Here is an 18,799-nt window from a genome sequence, read left to right as displayed (position 1 = left end):
CCCCCCCCCCCCCCCCCCCCCGCCATCAAATGATTACCCTTTTCCGAACTTACCTAGCAAACATGTTTACAAACTGCTGTAGCACAGAACTAGTAAGTCTCCGGACATGGATTCCCATTCCAAATATTGTGTAAGCACTCCCCTCTAAAAGGCCTAGAAGTTTGTAACGGGAATTTCTGTACACTCTGCAGGTGTGCGTCCACACCCGTACCACGCAGTGAGTAGCCTTGTGCTTAATCTTTATGACGTCATATCTCCTGAACTAGGTATCCTACAACGATATAACTCTGCAGTTACATTCAGTGCTACCCTTGTCTACCCTTGCATACCGTCTGGTTAATGTATTGCTAATACAGTTAGTAGTAAAGAAGAAATAAATTCTAACGTCATAATTCATGCGGTAATCTTACAGCAAGACGGCGGAAAAATAATAAGTGATAAACTTTCTTCCTTTTATTTTGTGGGAGTTATCAGTGAGAAAAGGTTTCGTAAAGGTTTGAAATTATTTTATGGTTCGTTGCAAGTCGCTTAAGTGCTTTCATTCTCAAATACTGGATGAATAAAGATCAGGAATTTACGTGTCGCGGTCTATGCTTCTATTTCTCCTCCAATGCCATCCCTTTGATAGGTAGATGGTTCTATCCCCACAGCGATTGTTGCCTGACAATAAGGCACACGTTTGGTTGAAGACATAACAGATCTGCGTTTTGTTTTGAATGTAATATATAAACCAATGCGCAGCATTGTTAGCTCTCTTGAGTCTTCGTTTTCAATGGTGCATGGTCGCAGTCTTCCGTGGTGGTCGAGTCGGAAGTTAGGGATTATAAGCCTAATTAAATGTCATTCTGATAACTGGATTAGACACTGGAGGATTGAATTGTGTCAATTAATCAGAATATATACGAGGCTTCCTCCGTGTTTTCTAAATCCCAGAAATCACAGCTAGTACATAGACAATTATATATGTGAATATTCAAGGGTTATTGAGAAAAGCTTATCAACCTGTTATAAACAGGTAATAAGATTTCACGAAGGCATACTGACTACGAAGGTAACTAAATCAAATTATGTGGGAAACAAAAATTAGTAAAAATAGACTGGAGCCGATTGCTATGTTGTTCCCGAGTAATAAATAAAATCACTGTCTTTGCATCCGTCGTGGTTAAGTGTATGAAATATCGCTGGAAATAGAAAACAAGATCAAGTTTTCAACTGCTAGTAATTTGATTCACAACGTGATTCAGAGATGTTTTATGCCCGACCCACACGGCAGGGAATGGTTCTTAGCTAGCCGTGGCAATGTATATACCAACTTTTGAGGTCAGCTCCGCTGCTGGGGGGGGGGGGGGGGGGGGGGAGGAGAGAGAGACAGCGAAGCGATATCTGTACAGTCGCGACGACGGTGGGTATGCGGGCATAAATGTAGATTTCGCTCCATACCCTAGCGTCAAACAGAACTACCATTTCGGGTTTCGGCTGTCGAGGAAGACCACACATTCAGACACCTCATTGAAAGTGTCCCCAGCAGAGTTAGTCCTCATAGAGGTGAAGGGTGAACACACGCTGTATTAATGTCCACTAATAAATGTCCAAAACTTTTCGTCAAGTTGACGTCGTATCTGGGTAAATAGCCGTGTATTAATTTGTGTCACGTAGAACATTAACGCATATGAATTTCTTTCGAATCAGTCACAATCGGATGGCTAGCATTAGTTTACTCCCAGCAGGTAAGAAGTGCGTAGTTGAATCAGAGCTAACATGTAACGGGCAGAGATGAAAGAAAACCGTCACATAGAAAGTGGTCTTAGGTCACAGAGAATCGCCTACAAGGCAGGGAGATGGAAGTTTTGCAGACCTTAACAAGTCCATTAAAATGTTCGTCACATTTAAATGGGTGAGGTCTTAGAACACCTGAGGAGGGGGGGGGAGGAGGAGGAGGAGGAGGAGACGACGACGACGACGACGACAAAAGGCCCTCCCCTGAAGTATTCATTATGATCAGTGTGGTTATCAGACGTCGGTAGTGTGATGTCGGACAGTCGAACAGAGTTACAGCCGGAAGAAGATTCTGACCTATGGACTTGGTGATATATGTACATGATCCGTAATCTGCCACTTCTGTCCGCTGCCACGACAGTTGCAGAGAACTGTTGTCCAGAGATGGGCATCAATCGAAGTGGCGAGGCGTTAAGGCATGCTGACTAGGTACTGGACGAGTTTCTATGGTATGCACTATCCGGCATTATGCTGTATGTACAGAATTCTGTATTATCTCGTGTGGTAGCAGGAACGCCCCGCAACTCCGCGCGTTTGCCTCTGCGCCTTGTCCCAGTCACTGCTTTAATTGCTGTTCAGATTTGACTGGAAGTAGCTGACGAACGGACTTTTTACATTACGCGGATAGTTAATGTCGTGTAAACTGCACTATTGTGTTCACATTTTCGAAGTGGCTCACTCATTTCTGTACCCGGAAATAATATAGACATCGTGCTTTCAGAACATTATCTCGTCTGTTCACACGAAATTCCCCACTTTCGTGGCAAGTGCGGAGCTTCAACATGTATTCCATTACGGAGCATCTTGTTTCGCTCTTGCACTGGGAAAGCTTCCCTACAGTTTTTCTAGGTTTGGGGAAGTCATTAGCAGACTACTTCTCTGCAGAAATGAGATACAAGACAGACTTGTTAAAAAGGTCTTGTTAAAGAAATGATACAAGAACGATTGTAAGAGGCGCGTAGGGAATATGTTATCTCGAGCGTGGAGGACTTCGTATGGAGAATGGTCTAACTAGAATGACAGGTTGGAGTCCTGGCCTCGAAAGGGATATACAGTCCTGTAATATTTCGTTTTGTCTTCTGGATGTGACAAAGAATAAACAAAAGCTGGACAGAGCCAAAACCCAAAACCAGTTAAAGGAGAGTAACCGTTCATTGAAGTAGAAAGTAAAATTTACCGATCGCCCTTACAGAAAATCCTAATAAGATTGTCACATGTAGAGAGTAAACTGACTAAAACCGTGTTTCAGTAGCTGAACAACTGTACTGGGACTGGAGCCACAACGCCGAGATAATATACTTGGCCTCCCGAAATTGTTTTACCGCGGAAGATCGTAATAGTTACTGTATTCAATCGTCGGAAGGACACCGAAATTGCATGTCGTAAATAAATGTAACATATTGCAAATAGGCGGAAAGAACGATTACCATAGGATCGTATTATTGACAATAAACCGTTGAAAAGAGTAACGAGTGTTAAATATCTGGGAGTAACCGTCTGGAACGACCAATGTGGAATGACAAGGTAAAACTTACTAAAAAAAATGATGCCAATCCGAGACTCATTGGCAGCATCCTCAGGAAAAGCTATTTATTTTACGAAAGAAATGGCTTACTAAACAGATCGGCGACCGATTTGAGTACTGGTAGTCAGTCTGGGGTCCTAATGAGGAACATCAAAAAGAGCTGGAAACGAACCAAAGAACAGCAGCGCGTTGACGGTTCATTTACTAACGTGGCTCGAGAGCGTAATGAAGGTAGTGACGACGTAACAACAGAGGTCCGCCGTATTGCCTCGTATGGTCTAAACGGGCTTAAAACTACCTCCCATGACCACTAACATGTGAAAGTATGTACGTCAGTCACTTCGACTAACTCTGTCAAGTAAGTCTCCAAACACTTACCCGAAGCGAGGCAACGGAGTCAAGGCAGCCATTGCGCAGCGCAGCAGTGGAACAAGAAGTAGCAAGTGACTTAACGAAGAGTAAACTGAATTCATTCCATCCGCTCTTACCCCATGTGTAAGCGCAAACCTTAAATAAAAAGATCCGGGATTCAGAGTTATGCTTGAATCAGAACAACTAAATGACTGTCGAAACCACTTGAGCCTTGAAGGGGACGTCGTCTGTCGATTCGCATTTACCTGCACCTACTTTGTAGTTGTAGCAGCAATTACTACGCAATCCTACATCAAGCATTTCATACGCTGGCCGTAAACGTACGCTACTGAATGCCCTTTGGCGAATACTGCCGTGTAACTTCCCTGTGCATTTTCGCTGCTATGTCTTGACATTCTTCGACGTCAATACACACACCTTACAAAGACACGAAGCACACAATGGCACCTAATCAGCAGTGACGTTACCTACCACAGTTGGCCGCTACTGAGTGGTAACAGCTACTTCAGGTAGCAGAGCGATATAACACAAACGAGACGGTGTGACTAAGCTATTCTCTAATTGCGTGTTCCTGTTAACAAATAGCTGCAGTCACTGTAATTATTTTCTGTAAATTACTGTGCTTTTCACACACACACACACACACACACACACACACACACACACACACACACACACACACACACACACCTGCGAGATGCAATCACTGTTTAGTGTCCTGAAAGGTTTTTTGTTCCCTTTAATTTTTTAACTCATCATCAGAATTCATTACAAAATTACCTCCAATAAAGAGATTTTCAACATCTCGAAATTGTATTAGTGTTCGCTATTTTTTCCCCTCGATTTGTTCTGACCAACTTCTATGACTTCTATAATGTGGCATGTGGCCTTTAGCTTCAAAGCGTATACAGATTTTTTGTTTCCGCTTTGCCTCCGAACTGTATATCCAAATACCTTTCGTATTCTGGGGTAGCAAAATGTGGATCACTTCGATTTAGTCCTCCTTTGAATCCGTTCTGTTCGCAATAAACTATTTGCCTACGTTTCAGATACAATGTCTTCTTTGTTTTTTTCAAGCGATTTTTGGTTCACGAATTAACAGAATGTGAAATCAACATGTCTGATTTTAGTCCTAGGTGACGGCAACTATATTTTCCGCAAGCAGGAAACATACCAGATTTTCTAAGACGTCTTTGGTATATTCGTGAGCTTGATGTCTTCGTGATGTCGGCCTAGAAACTTTCCGTCTGTGAGGCTGACGTGGCGAATAAATGCTCGCTGACCTGACCTGCACTGCACTGCACTGCACCATGGTAGCGTTGATGGTAAACGCGATAAGATGGGCGAATGCCGTTGGCCGACCGCTAGCCTTCGGCGCCTAGTCTGTTCTCACGGGTCCTGGGAAAAAGCTGCGACTAGGGGTCATGGGAGTGAAGGAGATCTGAAAGCCAAGGCTGGCTGCAGTCTCTGAGAAATTTCGCTGCTCCTAACACTGTCCGCCACCGTACGTGACATTGGATTCTGCAGTGTGAAAGAACGCGTGAAGTTTCACTTCCTCGTTGACCAATAAATTTTCTCCTTACTTCTTCCTTGTGTGCTACAATTTCGCGCCAATTCAGCCCACTCCTTTTCAATGTCGCTACTTTCTCCCGCCAAGCAAATCCATACTTACTATAGAAGTGTTTTTTCCACATCTTCAAACTACTGGACCGTTTTCAACGAAGCTTGGTACACACATCACTTACTGTCAGTCAAAAATCGGTGTCTACCTATGCCATAGTTCACGGCGCGGCCGCTCTTTCTCGTTGATCGCGGTTCGCGGGAATATGACGTCAGAAAAAAATTAGACGCTTGAAAAACTGCCACATCATGCATGACGGGCAGAAAATGGCTCTGAGCACTATGGGACTCAACTTCTCAGGTCATTAGTCCCCTAGAACTTAGAACTAGTTAAACATAACTAACCTAAGGACATCACACACATCCATGCCCGAGGCAGGATTCGAACCTGCGACCGTAGCGGTCTCGCGGTTCCAGACTGCAGCGCCTAGAACCGCACAGCCACTTCGGCCGGCTATGACGGGCAGATTTACTAGTTCTGTGCTACTAACACCCTTCGCAATAAATTTCGCAGATAGCATCCACATATGCCGCTGAATGTACCCGAAATTATATCATTGTATGACACGTGGATCAGGACAGGGCCCACGAGAAATACAGGGCCAACGGCCGGGGTGGCCGAGCGGTTCTAGGCGCTACAGTCTGGAACCGCGCCACCGCTACGGCCGCAGGTTCGAATCCTGCCGCGGGCATGGATGTGTGTGATGTCCTTAGGTTACTTAGGTTTAAGTAGTTCCACGTTCTAGAGGACTGATGACTTCAGCAGTTGAGTCCCGTAGTGCTCAGAGCCATTTGAACCAAACACAGGGTCCATGACGAGTTTGTGACGTTACTCTAGTCTGTTTCCTCCACACTTTGCGAACCCTCGGCTCCGTGCAGGACCCACAGGAAATAAGTATGGTATTGAAAAGGTACCCACTAAAGGTCTTAATTTTGTCGTGTGCTATCGAGAGCTTGCATGCATTTAACCGCTCAGTCAAGAATTTTTAAACTCGTCAGAAATAGTTACTCGCTTCCCGCCGGACACTGCTGCTTGGTCTCTTAAGACCTGCAGTGTCACGTGCTGTGACGTATCCGCCACGACCTGTCTTTCCCGTAGGTATCGAATCAGAAGATGTGAAGTCATAAACGCTGAGACGCGTGAAAAACTGTCGTATCATTCATGGCGTTTAAATTTATTACTTCTTTGCTACTAACTGTATTCGTAACATATTTCGCAAACGGTATCCACGTATACAGACGAATGTACGACACAGTTCAAGAGAGATGATGTCATAAACTCATATGCGTGGAAAGCTGCCATATAATGGATGAAGCTTTAATATAGTCATTCTTTACTAGTAAGACATCAGTACAGTCGAGTCCACTTAAGGAAATACCGGACACGTGGCAGCGCTGTTGACAGAAGAGCCGTCTGTATACCTATGGATACGCGTTGCTTTAGCCACGTGTACAAAATCGCATTTTAGACAAGCGAAGCAGCTGCGCCTAGCGTACAGAAACTGTGCGTTTCATATTTATAAACGTGTTTTCACGAATACGTGAAAACTTTTTTTATATTACACCAAAAACCCCCATTTTTTGTTTTCATTTCTAACACTCGTAGAAAGTCGTCAAAATGAATACTTGGGCAATGCTGGATTTTAATACTGTATGCTGCTGCGATTTCGTCGAGATGTTTGCCAGTCCCATACTTGGTCCTTAGTGTTTCAGCGCCTTGAACTTCTGCTTACTTTCCGATATATAACGCTAGTGAAAGGTATTTGGCCGTTTCCTTCATCTGACTCGTAATGAAATTTATACCTGTACGGTGAGAGAGACTGTAATGATTAGACAGCGTGATGTGTACGTGATTTTTAGTCTTCCTTATTTTGATAGGCTTGGAATTTCAAGCAATGAAATGGGTTAATCCTGGTCACAATACAGGCATATTTCTCATCGAAGCTGCCACAGAGTATGATCTCCATCCGACCGACGGTTTACTATAAACGTTTTGAGAAAGTAGCCAGAGCACTGTGTAAATATGAGACTTTTCTGTGAGGTATCACACACACTATAATACATCACGTAAGTCGGATAAATTATGGCGTCAAGATACCGTAGTGTTAGTTGCTCACTGAAGAATGTTTTTACAAGAGATGCAGCAGGAGAGGAAATGACTCTAAATAATTTTAATATAGGTAGAAGACTATCGGATGGCGGGGCGGATCATTTTTATACTATCTGCCGAAGAGTGAAATTAAGAAAGCTACAATATGGCGTCAATTCGTAAGGTTTGGACGCGTTACCCTCAAACATGGGCTTCAGGCTAGCCGTCGCGAATGTAGACACTACTTCCTCGTGGTCATTCCCCTGGCGCCGCGACAGCTTGCCAAACCTTAACGCCGGGAGGTCTCAACGCCCCGCGAACCAAAATCAGTAGGTACAGTCTTCACTACCACCACCGTACAAAACTCGTAGTCTTAAAAGATTAACATCGCTGTCTGTAGATTGCACATTCGCGGGTTCAGTTCCTGGCCGAGTAGGAGATCTTAGTCGCCGGGTGACTGAGTCTGTTTGTGGGATCTAATCATTTCATCTCACCTTCATCGACGCTGAAGTTGCCATAGTGACGTCAAATACACTGTCCAGTCTCACTGTGACCACCTGTCAGAAGCCTGAACAAACAACTTTTGCGCGGACGTACAGGAAGTGTATCAATGAGGTTCTTATAATGCCGATTCCAGTGGCGTGCCCAGCTGCGCAAGGTTTGTTGCAGGAGGAACCATAGCGCATACAGCCCAATCACTGTGGTCTAAGACACATTCTCGATTGAGCTTAAATACGGGAAGTATGGTGGTAAGGGGAGTAAGGTAAACTCATCCTGGTGCTCTTCGAGACACGCACGTGCACTACGAGCTGTGTGACACGTTGCATTGTCCTGCTGGTAGATGCCATGTACCAACGAAAAACAAACTGCAAGCGTACTTCTGTTGATCCAGAATGATGAGATCACCTGGAGAATGCCACGAATACATTCCCCAGACCATAACACCCCGTCCTGGTTGCAGGGTGGTTGCTTTCAGACGTTTAAGGCTATACACGTCAACGGCCATCTGCCCGATGGAGCATAAAACTTGATTCATCTGAAAGTCCTCGTGTCGCCACTCAGTGGTCGCCCAGTTTCGGTATTGGTGAGTAGATTCCCGTCTTCGTCGCCGATGAACATCAGTCAGCATTGGTGCGTGAACCAGGCGCCTGCTGCGTAGGCCCATACGCAGCAACGTTCGCTGCATGATTATTGAGGTTCATTTGGTTCATTTGGATGGTCAGTTGCGTAACAGTTGGCCGTCAATTTCTCCCGTACGCATCTCCGCAGCAGTCGCTCATCCCATTCACCTATGGCGCGCGGTGCACCGCGGTTGCCTCGGCGCCGGTTTTGGATAGCGCCGTTTCGACGTGCATGGTATACTTCAACTGCGGCGCGCATGGACAGCTTACAAACTGTAATACTTCCACAAAGTCAATCATGAGCGCTAGGACGTTAGATAAATCGCTCAGTCTCCGCATTCTCAGTCCCCCCCCCCCCCTCGACACGCTTTATATACCCTCCTCTGCTATGGCTGCCACCTGGCGTCTGTGCTCATTGATATGGACTATCGGCGTTGGTCACATTCATGTGAATGGACCGTGCAGAAACACGTGCACCACTAGGCGGAACAGCTCCTGACCAATGTGCACTGCCACCACCTGCCCCTAATCCCTCTCCCTGGTTTACGTTTGCTGTAGGAACTGGATTCATTCGGAGCAGGCACAGTACCGTGCTGTCTCAGGCTCCATAAAATCCACAGAGAAACACTCTCCGAGCCTATTCCATTGCAGACCTGAGATGTTGTCACTTCGTTGCAGATATTAAGTTTCTATCATATTTAAGTGAGGTGAATTTTGCTACCATCACCTTGGAACCAGCCTTGAGTAAATTCAGTTCAATGGCAGCTAAATCGCGTTGCGGGCTCCCCCCGTCGGTGGTTCGAGTCTTCCCTCGGGCATGGGCATGTGTGTTGTCCTTAGCGTAAGTTAGAGTAAGTAGTGTGTAAACCTAGGGACCGGTGACCTCAGTAGTTTGGTCCCAGAGGAACTTACCACAAATTTGTAGAGTCGCGCTGCGATAGTATTCCTAGATTGCCCGCCTTTATTACGCGATTACGCGATTTGCGTCGTGAGCCGCCGGTATCACGCATTCGTCTATGCTGATGTGGCAAGAACTATCGCACATGGCCCCCTTTATGTCCGTATCCCGTACTTCTCATGGCGAAACTCGATCATTGTCGTTAGTTAATCCCAATAGTCCATCTCGTTGAACTTAATATAACTCTCTAGGGACTTAACCATCTATTATCCTTTGTTCTATAGCGTTTCTTACGCCTAATTATTTGGGCCGCACCTGTAAGTGCGCTCGGACAGCCGGAAGATTAAGGCGACCGTTGGCGACATGCGGGTTCAAATCACGGTCTGACACAGATTTTCATTTGTTCTGAAATATTTGACAGAGAACAGTAATAGCAATTAGAGAGTTCATTCGTAGTTTCAGATGTTAACTTTTCGTACAGAAGAGCGTCTTAGCGACGAGTAAGCCCGAATTATTGTCCGACGTCGTTGCACAGTGTCACAAGGCTACCTCGCATTTAGTCTGTTCTTAAAGGTTAATTACATTGATTTCCTTAACAGCTTGACTGTTACTTACTTCTAGCTTCTCCTCTATCCCTTTTTATCAACATTTATCCCGAAACAGAAATAGCTGTAATACAAAAAGGATTCCTATGTAGAAGATCTGTAGGTAGGAATTCTTTTACATGTCAACAGGTAAATCATAAGTCGTGGCCGCTGATTTATGTATTCAGTTCGCGTGTCTCCAGAATTCAAGCGACAGACAGATTACCAGGAACTGTGCGTCCTTCAATTGCCATAAAAATATTGTTGATGATTATTTATTCTATCACCTCCATTGTAGCTCGCTATCTCCCAGTCGCCCTCAGGGTTGGTGAATGTAAATATGTCTGTAGAGTCGTGTTCTGGTGGTGTTTTTGGCTACAATAAAGCACTGTGGCATGACGATAGTGCAATACACTAGGAAAAGTACTTGCACAGAATCAGTACCTATTGTGAGATTAACATAACTGGTGTACAATATGAAATAAAGTAAAGGTTACTTTTCAAGAAAAGACAGTCGTGATACAAGATCGATACACAGCATTAGGGAAAATGCAGCAGCTCCAAGGGCGTGTGGGGAAAGTCTGGAGGTGACCACCTGTTGGATGTCAAACTGGTGGTGGTGGTGCAGGTGTACCAAGAACTTTATATCAACTTTTGTATCTCTTCAAATCGAGACAGTCAGCAGGAAGACTGTTTCTTCATAGTTTGTTACGGTCCCGTATACATAATTAGCATACGTAAGAGGTTGCCTGTGTAAGCTGAAGATATCTGTATGCGAAGAAGCATACTGGATACGAGAATGAAAAAATATATTGGATGAACACACATGTTAAATCACTGATTATGTGGACGGAAAATGAAAACGGCCATTTATTTTTTGAGTCGACACTGTTTTCACAATTATACCAGATTGCGAAACAAGGAATTCGTACGTGGCAGTAGAATTATAGATGTCATGGTTTGAACAACCACTACCAAAATAAAGATATTTTTTTTAAAATGGGCTGTGTCGTTTTTTAAGTAAGAAACTCCGACAACGTTTACATAAATCAGTTTACTGAATATTTTTTGAATTCGTGGGACTGGACTGGTTTGGTTTCAGAGTAAAGTGTTCACATAAGTTATGTAGTTTTCATCGTTAATGTGAAGCTGTTGTGTATAGTACGTCAAAATTTCATAAAGCACATACATATTGGAAACTGAAATAACTTGAATGAGTCAGAGGAGTCAGAGCATAGCAAAATATCGGATGCGCAGCGTATCTGAGCACGCCCTTTCTAATTCTAGCTTCACAGTTTTCCCTCGTTTCCGTTGGGAGAAAAATACGGGTAATTGGGCTTCCATTAGCGGAAAACGGTTGAATGAGTCGTCCTCCCAGTAAATATTGCTAGCTCGACTCCGAAACTGGTAATATAGAGGCAGGCTTCATTGTGAGGCAGTAGGTAGTACAGAGCAGGCACGTGGGCAGCTATTACTTCTCCCATTAGTCGGTGTCAACAGACTGTGTGGTGAGTGGGAGGAGCGAGCGTGCAGAGCTCGTCAGTGCAGAGAGATGAAGAGCTGATTACGCCAGTTGTTCAGTTAGGCGGAAGTAACCGGAAAGCAGAGACCGTTACTTCTCTAGCAATTAACTACAAAGCAGTTTATTAGAACTATTATGCTATCGTGGTGAAACCAGTGTTCTTGAACTCTTATTGTCTAATAACACAATCTAGATCACAATTTTATCCATTTTAGATGACCTATTGCGCCCAGTGTAGACTATCTTCAGATACACAAATTTAATTTAAAATTAAAATCAAGCAAATACTATTCGCAGCAAATGTGCACGTCGTCAGCTGACTGGTGCCCCGTAAATTCCGGGGGACACTTCTTTGTCCTCACAGATGATTATGATAAGGTGCTATGTAGAAGAGGAGTCGGTGTTCCAGAAAAACTTCCCTTTTGTTTAAAGTAGCATTTTACATATAGTGAGCGGCACTGTCTCCTTACAATAAACCAAAAAGACAAGAATTAGCCAAAGCTATCCATTCCTCAGATATCTTGTCTGGACACAGTTTAGCAACTTTGTTAGCACTCTTAAGGTTTCATTCTCATTCAGCTCATGCATATTATTCACACATTTATAAGTCCTAGAGGTTTCTTGATTTCTAATAGGCACATGGAAATTCCTAAGTTTTGTGTTGGATGCCTCAGAGGCGAGATCTGAAAGAGGAAGTTGGTGACAAAACCTAAGCGCTGTTAGTTATGATTTCGCACCAAACGCTTATATAAGTAAATCTACGTCGCAGAAGTTCTCACAAGGCACTTTGTAATGGCATCCTTCTCCTACGACATATGTCATGCAATTCCCTGTTTCTTATACAGCTGTAACCATGGGAACTCTGTTAGCTGCTGTGTCATGCAGTACCTCATGCAGAGAACTTCGCAGTGTTAGAATGTGTATGGAAATACTAAAGGAAGTCAGGTGAATCAAACACCAACATTAACAAGCTCATGCTGGAGTTAAAATGCCTTTGGGACTCCGATGTTATACAGTAAAACTTGCTCAAAATGGAAACGCATTGGACTGAAACAATTTTCCGAATTGGACAAGTTTCCGGATTACACAAAACCCATTAAGCTACATAAAATTTAGCATCTGTCATGCACAAAAGTATAAATTTGTAATTATGCACGTATTTAAGTACCTTCATTCCAGCCCAGTAGATTTTTATCTACTGTATATTGTACAACACAACACTAGACTTTACCGAAATTGATAAATAACACGGCATTTCTGTATTTTCACTAACATTAAATTCGTTTATTGTTCTATGTACATAACATTATTCTCGAGTTTGCCTTACATTTCACTTTTTTGCCACTTTCTTCCTGTTCAAATATGTTAGTTCTACGTAACTTTTTTTGCATTATACAATGGTTTCAACAGCTTGGGAGGATTTTTGTGTGCTGCAAATTGCATAACATCGTTCAGTAGCTTCTTCAGGCGTGTGAATTTTTTCTAGCGACATCATTTTGCTCCTCTTCCTTTGTTTCTTTCTGATCATCTTCTGTGTTGCGGATTTCTATTAAATCTGTTACTGAAGTAAAAGTAGAGGGAGGTGACAGGAAAGTCATCACTTTGAATGTAGTCATCTGCACTACATGGAATGTTTCGCCTTTTACTTAATTCGGTTCTAGGTTGTACAGTATTGTCTTCCATTGTGTTACTTCTCTTTCCTGCACGTTCCTAACTTCCCCACACACGTCATGTCACGCGATGTGGTGATTAACTGTGAAACTGTCAAGCCGTCCTGTGGATGTCATTCATACCCCTTATTTCCAAGCTCTTTAGCGACTTTCAGAACCTCACTCTGTAACATGGGTGCAGACAAAGGTTTTTTTGCTCGCGCGCTTATGAACCATTCCCACACTATCTCGTTAAATTCTTTATTTCCTGTCTTCTTCCATTTGCCCGTTCACTTTCATCCACACTACCCCTGTTTCTTAAGGTATCATAAATTGTGTGTTTTACCGTATTTCAAACGTTCCATCACTGCGCACAGTGCGAGTTTCTTACTAACACGCCTCGATTACCATCTTTTCGTTAAATGTTACCGACACGTACTTTTTGTTCGACGTTATGTTACCGGTATCTTAAGTGTTCCTAGTGAACTGAAACTGACAGAAGATAATGCACACAGTGCATTTATTTGCGATAGTTGACCGTGTGCTAGGTAACCATTGCTTAACCGAACACCAACCACGTTTTCACTGCGCATACTGCTGCAGTGTGTTCGTAAGTGCGCAACAACGTTCCGGTGTGCACCAGCGCGCATCAGTAATAATGGAAAACTAGAAAAGCCGTCAAACGAGCGAACCATTTCCTTTGGTGTTCCAACACTGCCTAAAACTTGTTTGTTGTTGCACAGAGCGGCGCGGTTTCCTGCTCACACCACAACGCCGCACTGCGCCGAAAACTCTTGTCTTTGTTTTGCACTGTTCAACAGCATTGTCACGCCTGTACAGTTTTTGTATTAAAAGTAGCGTCCAGTTAAGAGTCGTGAATAACAAATATGTACTCTAATATAGTAGTGCTGTATAAGCTCTTTTCCCCATTATGCAACGAATTATTAGTTAGTCTTAAAATTTACATTCCGTTTCCACGCTAGGCACGTTCCGCTTTATACGAAATATTAGTGTATAATACTGTATTTAATTTCAATATTTGTATGGTTTCGGCAGATTTCCGAATTATACGCGTTCCGCTTTCATAAGTTTTACTGTATGTATTAATCGTAAAAAGAAGAGGGAGAAAATAGCAGAGAACTGCTTTTTTAATGACGTACTCATTTATTATGTACTTTTTGCAACGGAAGGAGGGTGGAAGGGGGCGTTAGAGGAGGTAATTACAATTTAACACTTCGGCGACGAAGGGCTCATCAGAGACTGGGCAAAAGATAAAATTGGACAAACACGAATGAAGTAAATCGGCCTCGCCCTTCACAAAATCTTGACACCGAAAATACAGAAGACTGCACAGGAATTTGAATAATGCCGTAACGTCTGCGCCATCTTGATAGACTCGGCTTGTTGTCGACAGTGTCATAGCTACGAGGACGTACTCTATACGCGAGCATGAGGGGTGTGTGTGTGTGTGTGTGTGTGTGTGTGTGTGTGTGTGTGTGTGTGTGTAGTCGTCGTACGACATAGTCACCTGTGTTTAAATCACCACGTCTAACTTTTTTATGATGTTTTATATAAACTGCATCCTCGTAACGTGCTCTTCATTCATAATTGGTATGAAAATGTACCTTGGTGTCTGAGAACACTTGATTTACAACCAAAGCGAATCTGTGTTACTATGCGTTTAACCCGGCTTTCGGTAATACATTCCCCGTCGCAGATGGTGTATCCATCGTATTGTGCGGACAACCTAATAATTCATTTAACTACTGACGGGATTCAAAAATTCAAATGGTGTCGTAATCTCCTCATTAACACGTATAGTCTTACATTACAAATTTAACACAGTAAGAAAAGTATTGCGTTTAAAAACCGTGTATGTCTTCAGGAACCGTAACTCATGGCGCGCAAATCCACGGACTTCGTTCATCCAGTATTTGAGAAAGAGAGTACATATTGACTTGGAAAAAATTTAACACAAAATTAAAAAAATTGCGAAACTTATGGTCGCCGACAACACCACAAAAGACGGAAGGAAACAAAGTTCGTAGCGTACTATGTTTCCACTGTTCATGCAGTCGGGACTTAACATCTGAGGTCATCAGTCCCCTAGAACTTAGAACTAGTTAAACCTAACTAACCTAAGGACATCACACACACCAATGCCCGAGGCAGGATTTGAACCAGCGACCGTAGCGGTCCCGCGGTTCCGGACTGTAGCGTCTAGAACCGCTCGGTCACCCAGGCCGGCTGACTCATCAGGCAAACTGTTTCAATTCATTACTGTTTTAATACAAACTCAATTTTGAACACATTTTAAAGACAACATTCACATATATCCCTGAATAGACTTGCAAAATTATATTACGGACGACAGACACGTCAAGAATTATGACGTGGTAAGCATTGAGAGGCGTGAAAAATTAGCTTCTGCTTATACGGAGAGCAAATTAACCAGACTACATTCATCCGATGTGGAGCACCTACCGTCTTCCAACGAACTTTATACGTGATTTCAAATATTTTCCAAACTTTTTCGGGCTTAGATGTGTAAGGTTCAATATTTAACACATGAACTCGTTCGTAAAGCAATCAGAAGTTTCTTCAAAGAATCGGGGGTTTATTGAGATTATCTGCAGACGCAGTATTTCTATATTTTGGGTTATTTTCGTCCATACGTTCATCGTCTCTCAATCCTCCAAGTGGGGGGAGGGGGGGAAGGGAGGGGCTTTACAGACACTTAACAGGTCTCTCAATCGCACTTGCGCCTTAATTATTTTTCTTAAGGAAAGAAAATCAAATGAAGCAGGGATAAATAGATGAGAAAATTACGGGTGACATACTGTCTTTTTAAGGAAATCATTTGTTTAAATCTTCTGCCGAAAAGCGCACACAATCTCTCATACTGTATATTTGAACGGAAGTATTAGCCGTTTATGTCGTATTGTAGGTTCATCTCATACCAATAGTTTTTATCATCTTGGTTTTGGAAGCTCCTGTGTTTCTTTTCGTGATTGTGAATGAAGTTTGGTTTTTAAAACGTTCACTGGACAAAAACAAATGGATGATAAGTGAACATCCACAATAAAACGGCATCCCTCGATGTATGTGGTGGTACAAGTACTTCCTAAATCTCATTTTGTATAGGGAAATGTACAGTACCAAGCTCGCGTTTAACGACAATGGACAGAAATTATACCCAACAAAGAACACACACGAAGGATGTACAATAGCCCGAAAAACGCACACGCAGAACATACACCACTGTTAGCCTCGGTAAAAAATATTCAAAATTAACTATTTCATAAAATTTTTCAGACACATTTTGTGGATGCTATGCGGTCATGTCATAAAGCATTAAAGCTAGCAACTGTGAAATCCCCTAACAACAATCAATATAATTACAGGTTGATAATTAAAACGTGTATGCAGTAGCTTTACGGCCTAATGTAGGAAACCAACGACGAAGTTTATATAATATTTTTAGAAACATGAAACGAGACCCAGTGGAAATGACAACTAGGTGTCCAACATGTTCAGGTGGGAAAAAACAAAAAAATGGGTTTTGCAGGAGGCAGAGTTTTAAAAATCCAAATTCAAAAATTTACTGTTCTCTAAAGAAACTATTCTTCAAATTTTCTTTTGGACACTGTTTATCTCGTATGTTGCTGAAGGGTCTCGCAAGATACCAAGAATGTTTTTCTGTAAATAAGCTTTATCCTGTCTGACACTAAGTTAATTATGAAAGCATTATTCGATTGTTCATTCTTTTGACGACAGTACGCGCAAGACGAGAATTCTGTTTCTCTCAGCCAGGAGGTGGTGTCGGTCGGAACATTCCATGAGGTGAGCACAGGAAGCGACCCGCATCCCCGACAAGCGATAAATACGAGGGGCGTTCGAAAAGTCGGTGCAAAAATAAAAACTACTTACGTGTTTGGGGTAAACCCAGCGCCGAACCAGGTTCCACGCCCCGCAGTCTCACGAGCAAGATCTCGTCGACCAACGGACTCGTCCGCCATCGGCCTGCTTGCGAACGACCAGTGAGCGCGAAGACTGTGTAAATGAAAGTCCGCCCTCTCGAAAACCGCTAACAATCTTCGCCGACTCCATCCTAATCACATATTCAGCGGAGCTGTGGAAAAGGCTTCCTGAGACGACGAGTGTGTGGTGCAGATACGCCTAGCATCACTGTTTTTCTTACCACCCCTCCTCCCCCCCCCACTTTGTTTCATTCGCGAAGTTACTTGGCGGTGAACCTATGTATGAGTTCTAATGTCTCTGAACTTCTACTAAAAGTTTTATTATTAATTATTATTTCTGTTTATACGCTCTGGGAGGAAATATTACACTGGGGCTGCAACCTTCGTACAGGCAACAGCATCGTCGGCGAGTAGCTTACCGATGCCTCCAACGGTGTCTACTTGATCATTAATGTACAGGGCGAACCAGAACTCAACCGGCAACTTGTGAGGTGCTAGCATGGATTAGAACAAGAAAAAAAGATCTGGTAAACATGGGCTGAAAAATGCGTACCCTAAGAGCTACGAAAACATAAGCAGAAGATGAGATGTTTCAAAATGGCGATGACGAGCAAGTGTTCATAGCTCTTAAGATACGCATTTTAGCGCTCATGTTTCCTAGACATTTGTTTTCTTTGGTCCTTTCTACCATCTCTGAAAGATTGTCGGTGTTCTGGTTCATCCTGTATGACGGCCCCATTAGTTGGTCTGTGATATGGAAATTGCGACAGTTAATGACTAGAGGATGAATTAAAACAAATATGTCCGTCACTTATATTTTGCAACGATACGTGTCTCGAGGGCGTATACCCAAATCTTCTGATGGATCAGCGGAGTACATTACATTTTTGTTTTCTGGATGTAGCCAGTGGTCTCTTCTGGACTTCATTTCACTAGAAATAGGGTGTAATACGCACTTGTTACAGTAATATGACCTTGGAATTACAGATTTTAAGAAATTGAAGCTACTTATAAGATTATTCATTTGTGTGGCTGTATTGCCCGAAGTGTAAACTTTTTTATTGATGGTTTGACTTACTGAGGACCGCATGACACAAAATACATCTCCTTCCTTTTCTCATTTTCTTCCAGCAGTTTTTCATTCTTTCCTTATGTGTTTTTCTTCTTTTGTTCCGTCCACAGTGCGCCTATCTTTTTCATTGTTTCTTCCTGGAAACCCTGAAACTTCTTACTTTTGCTCTGAACTTTTCTTCTCCTCCTATTTCCTTCCTCCGTTACTTGCATTTCACTCTGGTCTGCTCTACCTTCTTGGTAGGATAATTTTCAGTTGAAAGTTTTGCAATGTTTTTAGCAGCTCAGGTTTTTACTCCCTGAATTTTTCTCCTTTTCTGATATTGCTACGATTCTGCTCCGATTAAACTCTGAAATGCCGTTGCCCTCTGTTCTACGAGGAGAATCTCATCGAGGACCATAGAAGGGTTAACTCATCCAAAGTTTCTTGGGCTCACTGGCTACAAAGACGTGAAATCACTCAACACACTTTCTGATCGCCCTCCCGCACCATCCCCCACTCCAGCATTAATACCAAACGATATTTGTAGCCATCTAAAAAGGCCCTGAGATATTTTGACAGTCAGGTAATATGCTTTGCACGAATCTCAGC

At 43.0% G+C, this 18,799-nt stretch overlaps 1 pseudogene; it reads left to right on the top strand.

Moving 5' to 3' along the window:
* The window catches only part of LOC126236244 (probable multidrug resistance-associated protein lethal(2)03659), a 275,573-nt pseudogene that overhangs the window by 81,325 nt on the left and 175,449 nt on the right, over window positions 1-18,799 (top strand).

This window comes from Schistocerca nitens, chromosome 2 (assembly GCF_023898315.1).
Source record: "Schistocerca nitens isolate TAMUIC-IGC-003100 chromosome 2, iqSchNite1.1, whole genome shotgun sequence".
NCBI lineage: Eukaryota > Metazoa > Arthropoda > Insecta > Orthoptera > Acrididae > Schistocerca > Schistocerca nitens.
Note: the sequence above shows the minus strand (reverse complement) of the source record. Positions and strands in the feature narration are given on the sequence as shown.